Below are 25306 nucleotides of genomic sequence, written 5' to 3'. Positions count from 1 at the left end.
TAAAAATAGACACCTTTTATTATTTAAGAGGTATCGTTAAACATTAGATTAACGCCAGTACTAACAATGTATCAAACTGTGGGTTGAAAACCGTACGGTTCTTGTTTTATGGGAACCGTTTCAACCCTGACTGATTTCTCACCTAAGCTGTCTGTTGTTGGCAGGGGTTTCTCATTCCTTTTATCTGTAGGGTTTTTTTTTTCTCCTCTCAGAGAACTCTGTTCTGTCTGGAGGTGTGATTTATGTATTCTTTTATTGAATTCCTGTGCTTTGTTTAAACGGAATATGGCAGTGGTGGTTTAGTGCTTTTCTCAGTTTCATTGGCAGCATTAAAACCGGTCTCATCTGGTCTGCTTTGATCTTGAGACAATCGAATTCTGTTGAAGACATGGCAAACGTGTGTGAATTATGAAACCACTTAGAAAGTGTGATACTCGAAAATGAGAAGGTTTGTAATTGGCTGAGATGTTTTACCTGCTCTGCTAGTTGCTAAAATTGCATGTGCCAAAAATGTAACTTAGAGCTTTGTTAAATGGGAAGTTTCTTTTTTGTGTAAACTATTCCCGTAAACCTTCACAAGAAGAAAAGTGAGTGCACAGGACAGTTAGAGCTCGTTATCACCTCTTTTCTTAGACCGCTGAAAAAAAGCGAGGGTTGACAGAGGAGTAATTTTATTGTAGTAATGAAGAGTGTATCTGCAATTAGCCTTTTGTCCTCTACAGCTGAAGTTCAGGCCCTCGGATCCAAACATGCGTGACTCCCTCATCCCATTTAGCCTGACTGAGGAGCCTGTCGTCTAAATGTCTGTGCTGGTTAAAGATCCCCCACTGAACATTTTAGCTGTGGTCACACAATGCTCTTGAATGCAGATTGCGGTGCATTGCATGGCTGCTATCTGGCTTATTTGCTCTGTGGTAGAAACTTTTCATCTCATTTGATGCTGTGGCCCCCTAATTGTAAGGGGCCCTCTGGCATTTCCAGCCCTAAAGCTGTTGTTCAACCATCAAAATGTATTTTCTAATATTGGAAATAAATCTGACCCTGAAGAAACTGGCTGAAGAGATGCTTGGACAGTTTGGAGAGCACATTACGCCATTGTTTTAGGTGTTGTTGCCAGGCTGGAATGTTTCTCTAGATAGTCACACTAGCTTAGTGTATATACTGTAAAGTGGGTTTATTTTAACAGTATGATGAGTTTGATTTGATATTCTCTGTAATATGTAGTAGAAGCTTGTTGGGAGAAAACCATTTGGGAGATGCAAGAACCAGTAAGAAAAGGGCAACAGCGCCCCCCTGTGATCCAAACACTGTTCTCATAGCTTGGTCTTTCTGGTAACTATAGGTTGTCGCATCAGAAACAATTTTATATGAAGTGATTTGTTTTTGGATTTAAATATTGTTTTTGGGTTTATACATTTATTAATTTAGCAGATGGTTCTATTCTTGTAGCTTTGATAGTGCCAATTGAGCTATAAGAATTAAAATTGATCTAACAACATTAAATATTAGATTTAGGCAAAAGGATTTGTGTCTTATAAGATGTACTATAAATACTAAAAAGTAATTCAGGGGACTTGTTACCACAACTTAAATAATTGGATGCTTGCAAGTTAAAAAATCTAATTTATTGTTTTAATTAAACCTTTTAAGATACAAACATTATTGTGTAGAGTTCTGTTGACATAATAATGTTGATCATTACATCAACTTAATATCGTCTGTAATTTAAACTCAAATTTTTGCGTTAATTGGCTTTTTTTTTTTTTTTTTTTTAAATTAGGTTTTAGTAACTTAATGAAATTGTCTTTAACTTCGGAAATTAGGCAGTGGATTTCTAGTTCCCAGCATGCTTTGCAAAGGACTGGATATGGCGAATAAATGTTGAGATTAAGTGTTAATTTATTTGTTTTTAGTGAAGGGAAAGACCTGTTAGTATTAAATGCTGTTATATTTGACCACAAGTTTTTTGTGGTCACCATTTTGCTGAAGAATAGATACAAGAAGGTAAGCACAACATTGACTCTATAAGCAATGACTGCGCTAATGCCAGTGACAAGTAATATCTTACTTGTTCATTAAATATACATGCTAATAAGTAAATTAATAAATAATAATAACAAATTAAATAAGTTATGTTAGCATGTGCTATGATAGCTGTTGATTTGAACGGAAATAGATAAGATTATTTGGTTCCAGGGCAAGCTGGTATTTGGATTGACTTAATTTTTTTGAGTAATCAACTTAAAAATTTGTTTATGCTACAAATTAAGTTCCTTGTAGCTTGTTGGTTGAACGTAAATTCACTCAAAGTTGTTAAAACTCAAAATTGATGCTTTATTATTATTATTATTATTATTATTATTATTATTATTATTATTATTTTCTTTTCTTTTCTTTTTTTTTTTTTTTTTTTTTTTTTGTTGAGCCAACACATTATTTTTTAGAGTGTAGATGTACAATTTATAGAAAACACGCTTGAACAATCTAATGTGATGCAATCTATGTATTATAGTGACTGTTTCCTCCTTATTGCTTGATAACTAATGAGTTTGTAAGACCCAAAATGACAGTGCTTTTAAAATATACCAGACATTTTACTTGGAAAGAAAATCCAGACTTCAGCTGACCTTAAAAAGTTCAAGGCTCACTTTTGAAGTGTACTTTCCTGCTGGTTTCCCAGTGGCCCTGACCCACTCTCTTTGGTGTTTGACGATAGATTCAGAAAGATGCTGAGTGCTTCTCTTCATTCTGTGCTGAACTCAGCTGGCCATAAGTGAAAGATGTGATTTATGCTTCACGACTCGCTTTCTGTCCTAAAAAATAAAAAAAAAAGTGTGTCTGCAAGAAATGGAGTGAGGGGTGCCCTCAGACTTTTATTCCTGTGTATCAGTGTTTACTGGAGAGAACAACCCACATGTCATTCCAAACCAAGATCACTTTCTTCTGTGGAATACAAATAGAAAGATTTTGAAGTGATGAAAGTAAATGCTGACCAGAGATTATAAAAATGTCAATATATTTCAAGTCTTGTGAAGCCATATAAAAGCTTTGTGTGAGTAACAGACTAAAATTTGTTGATTCACTATTATCAAATGTTTGCTAGTGCTGCAGTGTGCATAATATACAGTAGCACATGAGAAGTATCCTACTTTTATGGTACTCTTGTGCATTATTGTCTTTTTTTTTTTTTTTAAAGATTTTTGGGGACCTTAGTCCTCATTCACTTTCAGTGTATGGGTGCAGTTTGTGGCCAAATGGTTAGAGAGTCGGACTTGTAATCTGAAGGTCGAGGGTTCGAGTCTCATTTAGCAGATATTAATTTAGCAGATGCTTTAAATCCAAAGTGTATTTGCTTTTCTTGAGCCACAAGAATTACAATTGTTCTTAAATTATTATTTTGAGAGTTAGAATGATTTAGGCAAAAATTGAGTATATGATGTACAATAGATGTGCAGTTTATCGAAAACATGTTTGAACAATCAAATGTGATGCAATCCAGGTATTAGTGACTATTTCCTCCTTTTTGCTTGATTTTCACAGGGACATTTTTTTGTATGATATTCATTTTTATTATGATAAATTCAGTAAGTAATTAGTTAGACTGATTTCAGACTTAAAATTCTCGTTTAGAGTAACCAGCTCTTAAAAGGTTCTTAATTTTCTCTTAATTCAATAAAAAATTGAAATTGTCATTTACTCACTCTCATGTCCCTTTTTGTATAATGTATAACACAAAAGAAGATATTTTGAAGAACTTAACTTTCATTGTATGGACAAAAAACTAAATGAGGGACAGAACATGACAGAATTTTTATTTTTAGTAGAAAGATACTGTATTATTTATTGTCTTTTGTATTTTTTTTTTTCTCTTATTGCATTTAATTCACCCTGCAAACTCACAGCTCAAGTAAATATATGTATTTTATGCTGTGCCACTGTAGAATCTGCACTGATGCTAACCATCCTCTGTGAACAGGCTGTCAGGGTTAAAGAAACGTGCTGCATCTTTGGCTGGCCACTGTTTTTATTGGACTGCTGTTTTATTTGTCCTCTATAAAGCGTCCTGCTGCTGCTTTTGCTCCACAGATCTTCCTAGTGATGCAAACAGTGATTTAAGGAGCTTGAAGGAAGGAAGGAAGGAAGCTCTGGTTGCAAATATGACTGGCTGTTATTGTGAGATTATCACCCTTCTTTCTTTTCCTTTCCTCATTTTGCATGTCCCTCACTCCCTTCTGATTCCAGGCTATTCCTCCCTCTGCTCGGCCAGGCTTTTGGATCGAGGGACTTATTTTTGTTCTTCTGCTTTTATGAGGGACATTTACAGCTGAGGTCATATTGTTCTTGTGCTCGCGACACGTCACCTGATGCGTTTAGCACAGCCGCTAGGTCGTGTTTTTGTGGCGTTCACCTGCAGGTGAAAGTTTTTAGACTCTCAGTAGCTTGGAAAGTTGATGACGTGACAGGGGATTGAAACTAAATCTGCAGTAGCTGGAGATTGCATCTAAACGCTACTGGCAGCATGCAAGTGGATAATGTGTCTGTGAAGTGATGTGGAAGGTAGAAACCTAAGGTAGTGGTTTATTTGAAAATGCATCATGTTATACTGGAATTTATTAAAATCTTTATTTCTGTTTTCTTTCTTGTGTCTTTGCAGGCTAGGTGATCAGGCAGGAGTGCTTCTCTGACAGCAAGTGGAAACCCAGGTGTGTATCTTCTGATTTCCTTTAGTCTCATGTGGGATTCTGCGATATACCTGTACATTTTGGCAAATTTTGGTTCTTGACCAAAGCGACAATGTGCTGCTCTTCAGTGGAGTTCAGGCAGTGTGAGTTGTGACAGTTCATGCACTGATGCACAGATTCAGTATAGTATTTTTTCAGTATTCAGTATAAATTTAGCATTTACTGAATTTGATGTTATTTTGTAATCTATTAATCAGTGTTTTTTTTTTATGTTTTTGAAAGAAGTCACTTATGTTGACCAAGTCAGAATAAGATAAAAAAAAAATACAGTAAAACAGTAAAAACAGTAATATTGTGAAATAATTTTACTATGTAAAATAACTCTTTTCCATTGTAATATAATTTAAAATGTCATTTATTTCTGTGACGGCAAAGCTAAATTTTCAGCATCATAACTCTAGTCTTCAGAGTCAGATGATCTTTCAGAAATCATTCTCATATGCTAATTTGGTGCTCAGTAAACATTTCTTATCAATGTTGAAAACAGTTGTGATGCTTAATATTTTTGTGTGGCACATTTTTTTGATGAACAAAGTTTAAAAGAACAACATTTATTTGAAATAAAATTCTTTTGCAGCATTAAAAATGTCTTTACTGCCACTTTTGGCCAATTTAATGTGTCCTTGTGGAATTATTAAAGGGATAGTTCACACAAAAATGAAAATTCTGTCATCATTTATTCACCCTCACGTTGATCCAAACCTGTATGAGTTTCTGTCTTCTGTTGAACACAAAAGAAGATATTTTGAAGAAAGTTGGTAATCAAACAGTTGACGGCAGCTATTTACCTCAAACTTTTGAACCGTAGTGTATGTGTGTGTAAAGTTGTTTGTTTTGTTTTTTGTTGATAGCATAGTGGTTCAGTATTGAATACTGAAATGCCTTGGTTGTTGTTTACTGATGGGGTGTCTGTAGTGTGTTTCCCAGGTCAATAATTTCAGTGAGTAGGTCAGGTTAATTTTGCTTGCTTGTTTGTATTCACAGTCATTGCATTCTTGAATGTCTGTGAGGTACTGCTGTAGTTCCTCGTTGTTTCCGTTAGAGGGTGCTAGAGAGCTCCTTTTGCCCTAGTGACGTCTTCATTCACACATTCTGCTTCGGTGTTCAGATGTGGCAACATGCATATTTACTGGATAAATTATACCCATCTACAGAGCAGCTACCATCTTGCTTTTTATGTGCAGAATCTAATTAAAATTTGCTGGCATTTCCAAAGGTTATAAAAATGATGCTTGGGCTGTTTATAGATGCAGTCTGAAATATCATTGGATGTGTTAGTGTACTAAAATCTTGATTTATTATTATTATTATTATTATTATTATTATTGATTTATTTATTTTGAATAGTTGTGACTGAATGTGTGTGTGGAGTGTTTTCTGTGTAGTAATATTACTGGATAAGGTGCAATGGTTTGCTTTGGCCTCATGATGGCGTTAGAGTTACTTCCAGATCTTCAGGCTGAAACTGAACATGAGCTGATATGGAGCAAGTGAGCAGATCTAGACTGCTTAATGATTAAAGATTTCTCTAATTGCACTAAACAGCTGTTGCATTTATTATTAGGGCTGGTTTAAAACCGAACTTCTATTTGGCCGTTTGCTTTGGAAATATTGCATATTTTAATCCATTTTCATAGATTCCCTGTTGCCCAACATCAAATATAAGCTCTGAGCTTCTTCAGAAGTTGCATGAATGTGAGTTTTGTAAGAAGTATTAGACATATGGGGGAAGTTTCAATATGTAACTTTTGGCCCTCGGATAAATATGACCCTTCACAATAGATAATGCTTTACAATGAACTCTGTTAGAGACCTACGTATGGCAATTTATCTGTTCAATAAAATACCTTACTCACCTGTTGAGTAATAAATACGGCATCTCCACGTCACCTTCACAACATTTCAAACCCCTCAGTTCTCGGTTTGCCATCTTTGAAAACTTTATTCTATGTACGGATATGACGAGACACTCGCAGATGAGTGACGTATGTATGCAGTTTCCCGTGAAGACCATCCCGACTGGTCTAAAATATAAACACTCCCTGTAAACCCAAATAAGTTGGGCTAACTCAAAAAATTTGAGGTAATCAGTTCATCAAATTTTTTGAGTTATCATGTTTCCAATTTTAAGTAAGCAGAACTATCAAGTTTGTAGTACTCATGCATGTTAATTGCTCCTAACTTGAAGTACTGAGTTAGCTAACTCATACATTTTGATAGCAAAAACATGTTTTGGATGAAGGATTGAGATTTAAGAATTTTTTTCTGACACAGTTTAACTCTGAGATATTGTCATATTTTATTACCATTCTTTTAAAACTATAGTGAATAAACTGAATTGATGAATGAAATGTTCAAGGTGTCTGAATAAATTTTGGTTTGACTGTATATAATATGGTTTTAGTTAATTCCATGGCAGCAGGGATTAAAATGCGGGGGGAAAAAAGCAGTTTTATCATATATAACCAAGAAGAAGTCTTGGTGAAAGGATGTCAGGGGAATAAATGTTTTTTTTTTTTTTTGGCCATGTGAAGAACTGAATCCATGCTTTTGATTGGCTGAAGGTTCGGTGATGTCATTACCTGGACTGGCGAGAGCAGATTGCTCTTGCCTCAGGTAAAATAGCAGGATACGTGAAAGGGAAGGGGAAGTGAGAAAACAAATCCGGCACGAAGTCTCCAGCGGTTTCTGTTTACTCTGTCTAACCTTGTAAAGCTCTACTAGTGTCCTCTCTTCAGAGCTTCCTGCTTCTCTCTCTCCTCTCACCAAGTACCAAAAGGAGAGGAGGGGGGAGGAGACCACGCGTGTGTTTGTGTGTGGTAGAGCTGAAAGTGTGGAGCAAGGGAAGGGGGCTGCCGGCGCACACCTTCACTGAGTGGCTCAGAAACACAGGACAGTGCAGTCAGGTAGCTTCCTGTCTCCGACTCAAGCGTCAGGGTCAACCGGCCATGGCCCTGGTTGTGGATGCCGCGCACTGCATGGGGGCCTACTACTGTCTCGTTAGGACTCGATTCAAGCGGCGACGCAAGAAGCGGTCGGAGCGGAAAGGTCAGAAACGCTTTCTTTAACAGGCCTGGTGGAGATCTGTGAATTGATTTTCGACTTCTAAAACTTGATCGTACACAGCACTTTCTTCAGTGCGTGTGTGATTTGCATTTCTAGACAGACGTATAAGAGTAGTTGAGATGAAATACTTTAGGGAAGTTGACGTGTATACATTGCAGAATAAGGTTTTTCTAAGATTATTGGAGTATGTTTTACAAGAAAATACTAATTCAGTCTTTATTACTTCCATATTTCACATTTAATTCAGTGTTACTTGCTGTTTCTTTGTCATCATTTGTGAAATTTACTAGCATTACTAGTTTCTGAGTGAAACCAATTTTTTTTTTTCCAGTGAATTGGGAACTATTTCAAACTGTAATTCTTCTATGATGCTTATGCATGACTTCATATTAATTGAGAAAATGTATGTGGTATTTGTGTCGTCGTCATTTAAAATGAACTAGTGAAGTAGGGTAAAGATGCACTTTTTATTGTTCTGCCTGGTCAAATCTAAAGCTTGTATCACAGTTTTAGGATCTTCTGTATAATACAGCTTGTGTACCTTTGCTAAAAATAATGAAAATTGAGTAAATAAGTTCAGAAATAGATTTCAACCACAAGAATTTAGAAATATCAGGGTGTCTGCAGGTTCTTTCCAATAATCTTACATTAACAGTCTCCTTGATTTATAATCAAGTCTTAAATATTGTTTTTGCAAGTATCTAAAGTTGGTTCAGCAGTTTGTTTTTAAAATATGCTTGGATATTAATTTTCCATGAACTAATTTAGTGTAACACTAAAGTGGATATCATGCTTGATTTTTACTCTATTTTAGTTCTCACATTACCATAATGTATTTTTGTTTATATTTTTGTAAATTATGAATATTAATGTGGTCAAAATGACAGTTCATCTGAGAAAAATCAACATTTTTAAGCCAACTCAGAACATCTGTGTGTCATTAAAAGGTATATATAAACAAACATTTTACGTATATTTCTCTGTTAAATGACTTGATGAGGATCTTTTAAGTCCTTAAATATTTTTTTAATTTCTTGAAAGTCCTAAAAGGTCTTAAATTTCATTCCCTTAAACATGCAGATATCCTGAAGATTATGACTAATATATAATTAAAATATAGGCTAGGCTTACATAGTATCGCATTGGCATAAAAATTCATGAATGCAGCATTTTCTTTAGTGGTTTGTATGTGGTTTGGATTTATGCATGATTCAGTTTCTTGTTGCAGGAGTTATTTATTTTTGCAGTGTTTTATGAATGATTGACATTTCTGTGTTGGTTTAGGTGGATGGATGAAATGAGATGCTGTTCTCACTGAAATTGTTGTAGTCTGCCGTGGAATGAGCAGCTTGTGTGTCTGATGGATCACCATGGTGATGAGCCACAAACATAAAAAACAAAGATCGCTTGAAAGCATACTGAAGTGTGAATTCTATTGAATTAATAAACTATATATATTCTGCAGTGATCGCCCCTGCTCTCTGACAGATATTTTGAGATCCTGAGATGTCACACTTGTCTCTTTGACAGCTGTCAAGAGCAAAAACGAAGGCACTCTCTCCCTGTCAGTCATGTTATATGAAGGTGGTGTTTTGGAGAGGAGTGGTCTAAGTTAGGAAATATCGCTTTCAGCAACTTTTTACTGGCTTAATAACTCCTTTCTTTTTTAAAATGTAATTTTATGGGTCCTTTTAGGTGTGAAATCTTATTTAAAATGGGAACATTATTTTAAAGGCTATATTTTCTTTTCTTTTCTGCACTGTCATCTAATTTTATATGAAGAACTAAAATGTGTATAGAAATGGTAAAGTTAATTAGCTGTTTTTTGCAGTAGGTAATGGAATCAAAGTTTGTGAATGTTGGTTTGAGATCTACATTTCAGCTTCTTTGACCCAAATCTGCCTTGAGGACTTTTTGGAAGTTTTCATCTTTTTTTAGTTAATGTGTGTAACAATTCTGTCCTACTTTGGAAAGTTACAGTACTTAAACCAAGTGTTTAGTGGGCACTATACAGTATGTTTGTATATTAGGGGTGGAAAAGTTCAAATTACTCACGGTTCGGTTTGTATCACCATTTTAGTGTCATGGTTCAGCATTCTGCAACAAATATATTTAGCATTTACTAGACTTTTTTTCAGACTGCCCTGCTTATTTTCACGTTAACTTACATAAACCTCGCTCTGGACCAAGACGATATCAATCCGCTTCAGCTATGTGTATATTAGTCTGCATCAGGTCAGTAACTAGTTGGCGTGTCTGTTCTTCCTATGTGAAATAGCATATCAAATTAATGAAAATATAAATCCTTTAGTTTAAATGTGAATATAGTTCTTTTGTGTTTGTTTTATGTTTGTTCTAAAAACAAACGTGATATTCTTTTCCTCACCAGAACTTGTAATATTCAAAAACAACATTCTGAGGCAATAAATACTACATTGAGGCAATTCCAAAGCCCAGGGTATACTTAGTTTTTTAGTGTACGCACACAGTCGAACGCACAGCCTTGGAAAGTATACTACATTTGACTCGTACATATACACAGGCATTCGACGCATTCTCAGATTTGAGCAATCTCCCGCCACGAGTTACAACCCATGTAAACATCTTTGTATTCTTTCATGCTAGAGTTGAGGGTACAAATGAGGGTACTTTATAACCTCCTCGCACAATCCTCTCGTCTGTGTAGGCCTCCATCATCGCTGTAGCTTGCATGTGTTCAGGTCTGTTCTGTTTATGCAGTTTTTCTTTGACTACCTTGTGAATCGACAGCCCCAGGCCATGGTTGCCACCTTGTGGATAAACTAATTACTGCAAAAAATTAAATGCACATGTGCGACCTGCGCATAGTTACAAAAATCCACCGGTGCGCATACAAGTACGCGCGTACTCTTCTGCTGACCCTCGTGTGCACATAAAGAGTTAACTATACTTTGGGCTTAAGATGGCATTCTAGTCGTGTGTACTTTAAAGCCTGTCAATCAACATTAGAGCGCCACCCTCAGGCTGAATAACGCAAAGACACTAGACCTCTGATAAAAGTGTGTCTGCATGTTTTCAGCAATTAGAATATGAAGTTTATAAAATGTTTAACATAAACTACCGCCAAGATCCAGAATCTGCCCTAAATTTACTGTCAGGAGCCGATACTGGTGCCTTTTTAAGGCAGCATCCTGACTGAAATGGGACCTCATGAGTGTTTTGAAATGCTCTATTTAGGCCTCAACACAAGTTAGTGTTAGTTAATGATGCTATGCCGATAACAATACTTTTAATGAGAATAAAAGTACACATCACACAAACATTATTTATTTAGTGAAGTGAATTTGACTTTTTTTATTCTGATACTTTTCATTGTTCAACACTTTTCAGCCATTTTGGATATATTTTTTTCATTGCATATTGGGATCCGCAAAAGATACTTGCAATCCTGCCTTAGAATTTGGTCAAAACTGGTTGCATTTGGTGTCGTGAACATAATTATGCATAATTCTAAGGTCTTTGTGTCAGGAGTGTGCCTTAAAATGCTGTCCAAATAAGCAGCTCACTAGTTGTTGGAGCACAGCTTTTTTTTTTCACCTATCCAGGAGCGAGGTGAGGTATTGGGCGTCACACTCAGGCAGTGTGCGGATAAACCCAGGCAGGAGGTGTGGCGGCAGCCGCTGAGGTGTGAGTTTAGAGGTATTATCTGAGCATTCGCCGTTTGCCTTTACATTCTGAGCTGCGCGGGTTGAGAACTGAGACCTGTCATCCAAGCAAATCCTCCGCTGCTGAAGTGGCGTTTTCAGCATGCCTCACACCCCCTAATGCGGCCTGGCAACTTAAGGCGGCTTTGTCAAACCCGTGAGTTTGTCTCCTCCTCTTATCTGGGGCAGGATGCCGAAGGAAAGCAGAAAACGGAGGCGTGATTCTCTTTAAGAAGTCATCTGCTAATGTAATTCCCTCACTCATAGGCCTGATTGGGCCACATTGTGTCGGCGTCGTCTCTCAGTGTGGTTGAAGCCTGACGTTGAGCTGGCTCCGAGTTATCTTTGGAACTTTAGGGGCTTTGCGTCACTCATGATTCCTGCAGCATTGGTGGTAGTAATGAACGTGCTGTGAGGATATGGTGTGGCATTGAAAATCACAAAAATCACACTGTGGGTGTTCAAATTAGGTGTAAATAGAAGTCTAAGCTGAGAATCTATACACAGTTCTGCTCATAAGTTTACACCACCTTGCAGAATCTTGAAGATGCTTTATCGTATTATTTTGTTCTCATTTTTTATTTTTTATTTTTAAAAAAATGCTCATATATATATATATATATATATATATATATATATATATATATATATATATATATATATATATATATATATATATAATATATAAAAATGCTAAACTAAGCAAGGACTATGTAAATTTAAGCATCAGGGATATAATTGAGATACTTGTGTCTCCCATGTCATTTAACCCTCTCCAGTGGGCCACTGATGACATGTGGAGGAGAGTTTTCTGCCTAGCCAGCAGACTGGAGGAAATGAAGCTTCTCTGATGGAGTGAATGGAACGTGTGCAGTCTGATAATGGTGTATCTGGGGAAGATCACCATTGCTCTCCTCACTTTGTTATGCTATATGAAGATAGACACAGCAGCTTTACATCTCTCTTTAGATTCTTCAGATGTCCATTAAACTGGAGATTGTCTTTACACTGTTGCTCAACCACAACCTGAAAAATCTGACCATTGTAGCAAATAAAAATAATTCCATCTTATGAAATCGAAATGTAATAAGTTTACATAGTAACCCAATTGACAGTACTCAGTCAATCAGGCAATTAATTCATAATTAAAAGCAATTAAAAGAGCAGTTCTCATTTCTCTAAAGTGATAGCATTAACCTTTCCTTGCATATCGATTGAATTAGCTAATGCCGTTGGAAAACAGAGACCATCCCAATGCCATAGCTGTCCAGTCTAAGGGTGTACTCACACTAGGCATGGTTGCCTTGAACTGAGCCTGAGCACGATTGTCCCCACTCCCCCGCTGGCCTGCACTTACACTGCACTTAACGTTCCGGGCCGGAGCACGCTTACGTCATATAGGATGCAACTTTTTGAATGGAAGAAAACAGGAAGAAATATATATTATCATTTATGCCACGCATCGATTTTCTCTTGCACGTATAAGAGGATTACAAAGACAGTTGACGTTAATGGAGGAATTTGCAGCTTTACTCGCAAACTACAATTCTTGTTCATCAAAGGTGAGAAGCAGACCCATGATAAACCCAAATACACTTGAATTAATTACATGAATTGATAAGTGTACTATCAAAGTAGTAAAAAAGATGTTTGCCGTCGTAATGACGACAGTAGTACACACAAAAGTAGTAACTGTTCCGTGCTTTGGCACGGTTAGCTCTCACACTGCATGCGAAGCGCGCTCGAGCCCAACCGAACCGCGCCCAGGCACAGAACGGAGTGATCACACTTGTCAAATGAACCGGGCTTTGGGGGTCAAACGCGCTCGGGCATGGTTCAGAATGCCTAGTGTGAGTACACCCTAATGGAGTCACACCAGCACATGGTTAAGATGACATAATTAACCTGGATCAGTGAGGAACAGTCGTCTGTAGTGTAGTGTACTATGTGTGTGTGGCTGTTGTCATGCCTTCATTTCTCAGGCTCATTAACTGCAGGTTGCAGTCTGAAAAACTGAAATAATTCTTAAACAAGCTGCCCACCCATATTTAATGACTCACTCAAGGCGGTCCACCAACACTCAACTCTCTCTCTCTCTCTCTCTCTCTCTCTCTCTCTCTCTCTCTCTCTCTCTCTCATTCTTTTAATGTGGTTAATTGAATGCTGATTAAGCTCTTGTTGTTCATCATATGTCCTTCACAAGTTATCTTTTCTTTGTTTGCTCTATTTGTTGTTTCATTCTATTTTTTTCATTTTTGATCCTTGCCTTCTGTTCTGTTCTTGTCTTTGTTTTTCTTTTATTTTTCCATTCTTTCAACTTCAATTTGTTTTACTTTTTTGTTCTATTTCGTTCTTGTTTTTATTCCATCTCTTGTCTGTTTATCCATTCTCTTTCATTAATGTTTGCGTTGTTGCTCTTGTTCTTTTATTCACTCCTTCATTCTCTGACGTTCATTCATGCGTCCATTACTTTTATTTGATTTTTTTCTTGTTCTTTCTTTCATGGTCTTTATCCTGCATATTTGATCTTTTGTCCTTTCAAAAATTGTTTTCGTGTTTTTGTTCTTTTTTTTTTTTGTTCTTATGATTTATTCTTTTATTTAGTACTTTAGTTCATTATATTCTCATTCTTTTGTTGATTCTTTCATACTTTTGTTTTATGCATTTGTTCTTTCCTTCATTTGTCTTTTGTTTAATTAATTCTATTAGTTCTCTTTCCCTGTCTTTTGTTTTATCTTTTTGTTTATTTGTTTTTCTTTCGGTCTTTGCATTTCTTTCACTGGTCTCTCCCCCCACCCTGCCTTTTTTTTTTTTTTTTTTTTTTTTTTTTTTTTCCTATTCTTGTTTCATTCTGTCTTTTCATTCTTTTATTCTTTATTTATTTGTTCTTTTATTTTTTGGGGGCTCTCATTCTTTTGTTTCATTCTTTCATCCTTCCTCATGTGTTTCATGCATTTCTTCTGTCCTTTATTTGTATTTTGTTTTGTCTTTTCTTTTCCTTCCATCTTTGTCATTGATTATTGGGGAAACAGTTCAGACAGTGTTGACAGTATTAGCACGTCTGTTTGTCCTGTCTGTCTCTCCGCCCGTCCATCTGTCTTATCTCCCTGTGATGTTTCAGATGCTCAGCGCTCCTGCCTGTCCATCACTGTTACCTTCAGAGCTGTTAATAACCCAGCCACCGGCTGTAAAATTCACCGGCTAATCCACTCAGGCATGTACACGCACCCAGCGATGCCTTCCTCCCTGTGGATATTGGAGTAACTGACCTGGCCTTGAATTAGGAGTACAGTGATAGTCATCTGTTGTGAGCAGCGGGGCCGCTGAGGCGAGGAAAATAGGCAGGGAAGGAGACGAGCCGAGAGAGAGAGAGAGCCAAAGCACCAAAAGACAGGATGATACATAGTGCTGAGGCCAGCAAACTTTCTGTCTGTCCAGTGTAGGTTAGGAAAGCTGAGGATTAAACACACACTGGATATAAGCTCCAGGGGATCATCTGTGCTCATAACCAAGATTTTGAAGCAATTTGTCATGCTTCAAGATGCCACGTCAATCCCTACCCTCCCACACAAGGGGTCACGGTTCTGGGGGCAAAAAGCATCTTTCTCCTTTCAAAAGTAAAATGTATTTTGACAAAATTATTTTTGGTACTGTGATGCTTTCAAAAATAATGTCTTAAATAGAGTTTATTTATCAATTAACTTCTATTAAATAAATCAAATCAATATTTAGTGTGACCACCCTTTGCGTTTAAAACCGCTTTTGTCCTAGGTACACTTGCACATAGTTTTTCTATGCGCAAGTGTACATTGGACAAAAGCTAATATTTAGGTCCTGAGCACTGATGGTGTGAGGACTCTCTTGGAATTGCTCTGTTTATTATTGTTATTATTATTAGGCCTTGCCATACTACTTCTATATTTACCTGCTTAAATGCATGCCGCCCACTGTTCACTGTTTTGGCCCCGGGTGCGAGGGCCCTTTCAATGCTGCTTGCAGCTTTAATTTATTGTTAATATTTTATTGTTATTCTTAGAAAGCAATGCTCTAGATCAGTGTTTCTCAACCACTTTTTGATGCAAGACTGTTTTGAGTGGATCACAGAGTAGTCAAAGAAATGACAACAACAACAAATGTAATTCTAAATGTTTTACTGATGCAAGACTTATTTTGAAAGACGTGCATGAGAGCTGTTGACTCTTCTGTCAGATGCAGTTTAAGTAAAGAGTGCCTAAGAAAAACATGTTGTCTTGATTCAGTATCTGCAGTCAGATGAAATGTTGTCAGGCTATATGTCAGTGTCACTATTTTAATGTTATTTTCGTAACTTGTTACTAAATAAAAAGTCTCTCACCTCAGGAAAAAAAACAAACTTACTGTCCTGTCAGAGTCAGACGTTATACTGTGCTTGCGGCGCACATTCTTCAATGGCAAGCACAAATGCAGAGGTGTGCACTGTATCTCACTTCACTATAAACAGCAAAAGAAATAGTTACTGGTCAATTAGTAAGTCATGAAATTACCAAAAATTACCAATAAATTACATGTGCTACAAAGTGGTACATTGATGTTCATCAGGATCAGTGTCCATATGTTTTATTAAAGGGTTAGTTCACCCAAAAATGAAATTTCTGTCAATAATTACTCACCCTCATGTTGTTCCAAACCTGTAAGACCTTCGTTCATCTTCAGAACACAAATTAAGATATTTTATTGAAATACAAATCCTACATTGAAAGCAACGAAATTACCACATTCAATGTCCAGAAAAGTAAAAACTTTGTTAAAATAGTCAACATGACTACAGTGGTTCAACCTTAATGTTATGAAGCGACGAGAATACTTTTTGTGTGCCAAAAAAACAAAACAAAAATAAGAATTTATTCAACAAATTCATCTCTCCCGTCATTCTGTTATGCCATTTTCGTTGCAGCTTCCAGGTTCGACGTCCGAACGGCGGCTCAGTATTGGCCGACGTCTCTTCACGTGAGCAGCACGAGGCATGCGTGTGATGCTGACACAGGAGCCGGCCAATAATGAGCCAGCGTTCGGACGTAAACACGGAGACACAGCACTGCGCCAACTGCTTAACAGACTAACAGAGAAGAGAAAAAATTGTTAAAGAAAGTCATTATTTTTGTTTGTTTTTTGCCCACAAAAGCAATAAGGTTAAACCACTGTAGTCACATTGACTCTCTTAGCGATGTGTTTACTACTTTTCTGGACATTGAATGTGTTAATTTCGTTGCTTTCAATGTTGGCCGTAGTCGCTCCTGGTGGTTTTCTAGCGTGAGGTCTTTGCAGGTACATGTCTGGCAGCTGCTGTTCCCATTTTGACAGCGGCTTCATTTATCAAGCCCCAGATATTAGAAGCCACTTTATCAAAGTGTCTCATCGCAAGCTTTTGTTCAGGAACTCCTAAATGTGTCTGCGGTCTAAAAACCCTGTAATTTGCGTCGAGGTAAAAATGAGTGTTGGCAGACTAATTCAAATCTGTTATTGGTCATTAAAGTGATGAAATTCAATAATGGAGCTGGATGTTCTCAGCAGTGCCTGGTTGCCATGGTGGCAGTCATTCGGGGGGGGGTCGGCTACTCGCGGACCGTTCTAAGGTGGCCGCGCTCGTCTTCCTAACATGCCTGGCCCATCAGTTCTAATCAGGTGGAGCGACAGCCTGCCCCATCTGCAGGGACCCCTCTCCATTAGGTGCTCGGCCGGCCAGCGTCTGCCGCACGTGTAGTCCATTAAGCATCGTTACGTGGGTGCAGAACCAGGTGAGGAGAGACTCTGGGGCCACGTTTGAGGAAAGACTTTGGTTTGAGGTTTGTGCGGTAGGAGGACACCTCCAAAAACCATAGGAGGGCACAATCTTGATTCTTTTGTCACATCAGTTTTCCTCTATTTATAAAGTTAAAGTTTTTGCACCAAAAACGGTAACAAATTGGGAGAATCTTACAAAATCTGAGAACATTTCCAAAAGTAAAAAAAAACTACATAATAGCAATTAAAAAAACCCATAGCTTACCTAGAAACTAGAGGTCGACCGATAGTGGATTTTACCGATAACAATAACTAGGTTGGACCACGTTGCCGTTTAATCGGATTTTAAATGGATACTGAATGAAAACAAACACAACAAATGTTACAGATGGACTCTAATTGTAAAGTGTTATCATTTCATATAAATCCAAACAGTCATACACAAAGGCCATATCATTGAAATTAGACACACATGTATATTGTATGTATACTTTTACACTTCATTTGTTTTTATTTTAGAAAACTTGATGATTATCTGATAAAAATAACAAAACATGCGCTACAGTGATGATGAAAAAAGAACTGTGTTTCTCATTTGTTGATGTTTCTGTCGGTTGCATGACGATAGTTTGCTTTCTCATGTCGCTAGCTTTAAATATGCAACTTCGCTGCATATCGAATGCATAGAAACGACCAGCTGGATATAAAACTAATGCAAATAGATGGTAACAATCGTGACAATAAACATTTGGGTTGGGTTTGCGTGTGTTTTTGTTTTAACCACTTGAGGTACTAGTAATGTTAGCATCCTCTCAGCCTTGATGCAAACATATTGCTGTTCTCCACTAATGCAGCATCTAGTCAACAAATTAATGACTTTATAATGATATGAAAACATGTACTGTAGTGTACTGTATACATACCGTTTCATTGTCTTTTTTAAATCAGCATTTGAAGTGTGTAGCGCGCAGCCTCACGTGTCAAAACAAACTCCACAAGGTGTCAGTGATCGTTTTTATTTCGCCTCTAGAGGTCGCACTCATACTTTATAATGACAGCAGACCCTTCTCAGCCACTCCAGAAAAGGACGCAACCCGGAAAAACTTTCAGTATGGATTTTTGCAGATAACTGATTGCTCCAGCAATCAGTTATCGGTGCCGATTAATCGGCAAAACCAATCAATCGGCAAAACCAATCAATCGGTCGACCTATACTAGAAACCCTAACTGACTGCTGCCATTAGAGTAGTGCACACATACAAATGTTGTGTCTATATAAAGATAAAGGTTAGCACATTTCTGTCATTTCCCAAGTTCTTATTCTAGTCTTGAAAGTTGGTTTCAGGGACCAAAGAGAGCTAGTTTGAAATGTCACGTGTCCCCAGCGCCCCACACTGCGTGGAGTTGTAATGACGAGATTCTGGTGAAATGTTTCGTGAGGAAGTATATTTCATTGTTGTCTAGGGCTTTTAATAGTCAGCCAGTTGGTACACGATGAGGTACTCGACTTCTATGTTATTATTAATTGATCTGCTTTGCAATTATGTAGCTGCTTTACATTTGCCTTTTCCACCTTTTACAGACAACAAAAGTGATGAATGCCATGAGAGAGGAAGATGGAGAAAATATTGACTTTTCTAAAATACAGATCTGGGGCCGTAATGGAAGTGGATGCTCCTCCATTCTGGAAAGGGGCCCTTATTTCTTCCTGGCTGTTTGAGGCTGTGGAGCAATCCATCTGTGTTAGACCACACAGGGGCTGCTATGATGGTTTGGGCTCTGTGCTGAACTTTTGCACGTCTCATATCCCTCTCCATTTGCACAGCCCATCCATCTACGTCCACTCTCCCTCTCTCTTTTTGTCTTTTTCTCACTCGTTCACTCATGATAACTTTTCCTGCACGGGGCCCCTTGACCTGCAGTAGATGTTGGCAGTGACAGACACCGCACAGACTGGCTTGTGGAACACGTTTGCGGCCTTGAAAATGCAATTACACAGCAAAATCCCCAGAGTTAAATCATTTCTGCTCAGAGAACTTATAGTCCCTCTCTACATAGAGTTAAAATAACACTGAAGCAGAGTTAAATTTAATGAGAGATGCTGTTTGTGGAGTTGTTTAATCCGATCTTGAGAGATTTAATGTCTTTTATCTTCAGTTGATTTCATCTAAGGCTGTGGCTGGAAGACATTTGTAGTTATTGTGTTTCTCTTCAGTGATTCTGCTTGCTAACAGCAGGTGTTCATCACTAATACTCAATCATAACTTAATCACTTAATCATCTCATTAACGTGAACTCTGCTTCAGTGTTACTTTAACACTATATAGAGAGGGACCATATGTAATCTGAGCAGAGTTGATTTAACTCTGGGGATTTTGCTGTGTACCTAGTTACTGCCAGTAAATATAAAAAAAAAAAAAGAAAAAAAAAAGAAACATCTGTGGTATCAGCGCTTACGAGGTGGTATTGTAATGATATTTCTCAAACATTCTGTTTAGGGCTTGTTTTGGTATTAAAGTTGGCATGAAACAGAAATTGCGATTAGTCTTTGCTTCCCTATTGTGATGTATATCTGAGTGAAACAGCTTCTCGAACAAGAAAAAATGTAGGGCACGACTTGATTTTGTCCATGGGGAATTGATTGGATGATTGTGGTTTGCTATTGGTGGATCTCATGTGAGTGACAGGTTGTCCCGCCTTCACGCCAGTAAACACGTCATCAGAGAAGAGATTGAGGGAAAAATAATAATGTGTACAGATAAATCATTTATCTGATTTATACCTCAGTATCCCATAAAAAAAATCAGAATTGCCCATTTTGATTTCATGGTGACTTTATTTAGCCTGATTCACTTTATATACAGGCTCTATTTACATTTTGTTTTGCAGATACTTGGATGTGCTATCTATTTTTGTTTTTTTGTAGACTTTTTTACATCATATTTTTATTTGTATGGCCTTCTTCCTTGCAGCTATTTGCATAATGATTTTCTGATTTGATATTATCTTTCTCGCATATACTATTGTACGTATACCATTTAAATCCACCTTTAAAGTGCACATTGATGCTTTGTTCATTCTTAGATGCATCAGATTGAAAACACCAAAACAATCAAAACCTAAACTTATCAAAAACTTTTTTTTTTCTTTTTTTTTGCCTTGGATACATTTGTATTTTCTTTAGGAGATACAAATAATCTATTTTCAATCCCAAACCTTCACTGTGTAATATTTGTATTTGTATGTTCAGATTTCACTGCAGCATGAAAGAAAGGAATGCTCAGCATAGAGGACCTTGGCATAAGTATTTTCTTCTCTTGTTTGTTCCACTGCATTTGTTGTTAGCAAGACAAGGTCATACAGTATCAAGGATACTGCATACAATTAGCAAAATACAAACTCAAGGCTGCTGGAGTCCTCTAAATCATCTCTTCTTCTTTTTTTTTTTCTTTTTTTTTTTAAGAAATGTTCAGAAGCTGAAGCTTTTCTTTCTGTTTCCTCTTAATTATGTTATGTAAATGGTTTTATTAATGACCATGACTCTTGTGACTGTCTGAAGGCCACTGAAAATCTACATTTGCTGCTGCCCTTTTTTTTTTTTTCCATGTACACTATACTGTTAACATTGGGGTCAGAGAGATTACTTTTTTGAAAGAAATGAATGTTTTATTCAGCAAAGACTCATTAAATTGATCTAAACTCACAGGAAAGACTTTTTACATTATAAAAAAAAATATTTCAAATAATAATATTTTACAATATTACTGTTTTTACTGTATTTTTGATCAAATAAACACAGCCTTGGTGAGCACGAGAGACTTATTTCCAAAACATAACACAATCTTACTGACCCCAAAATATTGGAGAGTAGTGTATACATGTTAAAAGGCGGTGTGTCCAAACAAACTCTGAGTTTACTCTGTTTTGCTGTGCAGTTATTGGAGTTTGATGTCGAGGACTGTTTGCAAATGGATTTTGCACCAGTGTTCGTTTCCTATGATGCATACTAATTCCTGTAGTGTTTAGCCTGTGCTCTCAGATCTCTCTGTTTTCCCTGTGCTGTCCGCTATAATCCCGTTAACTCCGTGGCATTGAGCTGTTCTGTTTTTTTTCCCCCAGAAGTTCATTCATGCCGCTGTATCTGTTGAAAGCCACACCTTTGGAAGGATCTTACTGAAATCCTCAGTAGCATTAGTTACATTTTATTGCATCACATTTATGTAGACAAGTGTTCAAACATGTGAGAATTCTTCCTATTATTTTGGTTTTCTTTCTTGTGACATTAAGATTCAAACTTACTAGCGTAGACGTGGCAAGGTTTTCTGATGTGTGGATGATAGTTTTGTGTTTTTTTTTTGTTTTTTTTTCTGCCTGTGTGTAAAAGTGAAAGAGTCTCCTTGTAAGTTTCGTTGTTATGAAGCTACTAAAGCAATGGAGCATAAATCCTTAGCTCAGCACTGTCTGAGCCAGCATTCAGTGCCATCGGGCTGTATTTCTCAGCCTAAATGGAGCGGAGGTCACAAATGAAGGGGGATCTGAGAAAGGAAAGGATCCAGAAGCATCTTTTAAAGCCTGTGAGGTGAATTGATAGAGAAGGTGGGCTGTCATCTGTCCCCCCATGTGGTGGTCACTCGACCTTGGAATGATGGACTCTGGGAGAGCAGCCATTTATTGGCCTTCCTCCAGTGCCTGGACTTTCATAGCTACACGTGTGGGTGATTTATACCCGAGCGCACATGCAGGGTGAGCGGGTGTAATGTATAAAACTGTGTGCTGTAGGGCTGTGCAACGGTGGAAGTGTGCTTTTGCTTTACTGTTTATTTTACTGTTTATACTACGGGACTCCAGACTGAGACTAAAGCTTTGTGAGACCGTATGCAGTTTCATCAGTTATCATGACATGAGGTGCCATTAGTTCATACGATACATCTATAGTGTAAACTAAAGCTACATGATTAATCATTAAAAGATCACAATCTTGATTCAAACACCCACGCAATCTTATTCCTAAATGACAACAATTCGTCTGTGTATTAAACCTTTGACAAGTATGATCACATTGAACATTCATATCTGCATTGGCGCTGCCACTGAGCCAGAGAGAGCAGTTGTCATGTATGAAACAGCTTCACAAACAGTCTTTTCAGCCACTCAGTATCATTATTTCTGTGCTATTAAAGTACTGGGATAAAAGTTTATAGTTTGTATATAAACACTGATGTCTACGGTAGGGATCAAAATAGAGTAAATCGCCTTTTGAAAGTAACTTGATGCTTCAAATAAAGATTGTCAATTACATTGTTACACCAGTAGGTGGCGACAAGCAACTGTTAAAAAAATTATTTTTCATTGAATCATTCATTCGAGATTTGTTTAAAAACGCTGATTCATCCAGTAATAAAACAAGTGTAGTTTTTATGAGTGAGTCATTGAATAATTTATTCAAACCAATGTTTTGATAATAAATAATTTAAATTAGTTACTTTTTTTTTTAGTTAGACTGCAGCAATTAACATTTTGTCAGAACCTCTAGTAAACTGCGTTTTATCTTGTTTAGTTGTCTATTCAGAATCATGAGATAATCATGATCTCTATTTTAAACAAAAAAAAAAAAAATTGTGATTCTCAATTTATCCAGAATCGTGCAGCTCTAGTTTTTTTTTTTTTTTTTTTATACCATTCAGGCAAAAAGTGGTTTGAATCATACTCAGTGAATCATTCAGAGTAATTGCATCACAATTGATTCACACAGATGCAGCAGGTTTATTAGACTGCTGTCACTTTAAGACCTAATGCACAGATCCAATATACTGATACTTATTCACAAGCGTTGTCTTTCTCGACTGTTTGTTCACTCAAGCCATAACCGACTGTGTTTACTAGGATACTCGCCGAGACGGGCATTTTTTTGACAATTTTGTGTGAATGTGTCAGTTCAAGTGCGAGAAGATGTGAAATTTTAAAACTCATTTTAGTATTTGCTGAGACGCAGCTTTCTGAGCGCCCTTCAGATGTGTGTGCACTCTAAACTTTCCACACAGCATGAGTAACGAATTGAGTTCCCTTTTGCGCCTTCTTGCATTTGAATATTTAAATTGGCAAGGCTTAAACTTTTGTGACGATGCAGCACTGGCCTGTCAACTGTCCTGAGTGTCGTTCATGTTTGTTCACATTCATGTTCTCACAGCTTTACAAGGTTAGAATTCATAAAAATGTTACCGGCCAACTGTCGTTTGACAGAGTTTCATATACTTGCCAACGCCGATTTTTACTCGCTTTTGGCGCTTGACGAGTGTTAATTTTAGGCCATACATATATATATATATATATATATATATATATATCACTCATACCGTGATAAAATTTTCATTATACTGCCCACTGCTTTTTGAGAGGGGGATTGTTTGTAAAAGAGACGGAGGTTTTGTGCTTAATCTGCTAGAATTTCTGCATGTATTTCCATACATTTGTGTACACATGGAGGGTTTGAAGATGATGATTTTTGCCGTCTCTTACTTCTTCAGCTTTTCACATCTCCTCCACAGAAAGCAATCTCACATAAAACTATCATATAAAAAATTCATCCCGCACACTCTTTCTCCTTCCCAGCCATTCTTTCAACTCTAGTGCAGAGTGATGAACAGCCAGCTGTCAGTTATTAAATCCACTAACACAGTAAAAGAGTTTCTGCCCCCAGCTCAAGCTCCAGGAATCAGCCTTCTGAGAAAAACCCTCACATCACCTGGAAAACCTTGATGTTGCTGGAACAGCGGAATTCCTAAAACGGAAGAATATTCATAACCATTCTTTGTCTGAAACCAAATTTTTGGATGAAGGAAACTAGTTTCAGCTTCTAGGGCAAAATAATGTCATGTCTAGTGGCACCACAATGTCATTTATCTAGAATAGATTCATGAGCTTTAGACATCACAATATATTGCTTGTATCTCAGTAGAAATGGAATCATAATTAAATAATTTAATATTATAAGATACAAAATTTTCATTATTAATTTTCAATTTCTAGTATCAGCTACAGTGTGTGTAAAATTTCGTTTAATATTAATTTAATATTATTACATTTAATGCATTTAATACATTTAATGACCACTGTATCTGCTGTCTAAACTCTCAAAGAAGATATTTGTATAGTGGAAAGTTTCACTGTTTCAGAAAAACTTTGTACTACATTCTGCACTTTAATTAATGCAAATAAATGCTCATCTCGTGTCTTCTACAGGAAGTGAAATCATTTGTCTCTGCATGGGTTTGAGTGCTGCAGCCCTGTCCATGGTGCTGAAGTCCCTGGTCTCATTGTAGAAGTGCGTTCCATCAGTCTCTGACACATGTTGGGCTTTTGGCCACCATGCCCTCCGGCACTCTATTAGAGCACAGTAATTGGCGTTCAGGCGGGTGGAGAGCAGGAACTCATATCAGCAGCGGTATTATTAAATTTATTTGGAGAGCTGAATTTATTTGTCCTGAGGGCTGGAGTTGGGCTCAAGTTGACAGAGGACCATACGTGTAGAAAACATGTGCAGCTGTACTGCATGCTGAAGAATAGCTAATGTGGTTAAGGTTTTGATTTATGCTTTAAAATGAAAAAAAAAAAAAAAAGAATTTATTCTAGTCTATTCTAGTCTTTAATGTCAATAGTTTTGACACACCATTATTGTAGTCTATATAAACTACATTATACAATATATCACATGTGATATAATTGAAAATTAAAATAATTTAATATATTATATTAATATATTCATAATATATATGGGTGATGCTATAATTGCAGGTACATTTGGTGTCCAAAGTCATTATTTGTTTCTGCTTTTTTCAAATGGTTATATTTTAATAATTTGTTGCTCATTGTCACTTTTTACAGAAAATATTATGATGTTATGGCCTGTAACAACCTGTGATCCATGACACCAAATGTACCTGCAAGTATAGAATCACCTCACTACTATAGAATTTCCTCACTACTAAATATTCCACGGTCAACTGTTAGCGGTATCATAACAAAGTGGAAGCAATTGGGAACAACAGCAACTCAGCC

General features: G+C 37.0%; 1 protein-coding gene across 4 annotated transcripts in view; it reads left to right on the top strand.

Moving 5' to 3' along the window:
• Nucleotides 1-25306, top strand: part of adarb1b (adenosine deaminase RNA specific B1b) — a 155998-nt gene that overhangs the window by 91475 nt on the left and 39217 nt on the right. For 2 of the 4 annotated variants that reach the window (XM_051905046.1, XM_051905044.1), the window contains exon 3: nt 4655-4703. The exons of the other annotated variants lie outside the window; for them this stretch is intronic. The gene's annotated coding sequence lies outside the window, so the exon portion shown is untranslated. The remainder of the gene's footprint in view (nt 1-4654; nt 4704-25306) is intronic. 4 annotated transcript variants of the gene reach the window in all.

This window comes from Ctenopharyngodon idella, chromosome 9 (genome assembly GCF_019924925.1).
Source record: "Ctenopharyngodon idella isolate HZGC_01 chromosome 9, HZGC01, whole genome shotgun sequence".
Taxonomy (NCBI): Eukaryota; Metazoa; Chordata; class Actinopteri; order Cypriniformes; family Xenocyprididae; genus Ctenopharyngodon; species Ctenopharyngodon idella.
Note: the sequence above shows the minus strand (reverse complement) of the source record. Positions and strands in the feature narration are given on the sequence as shown.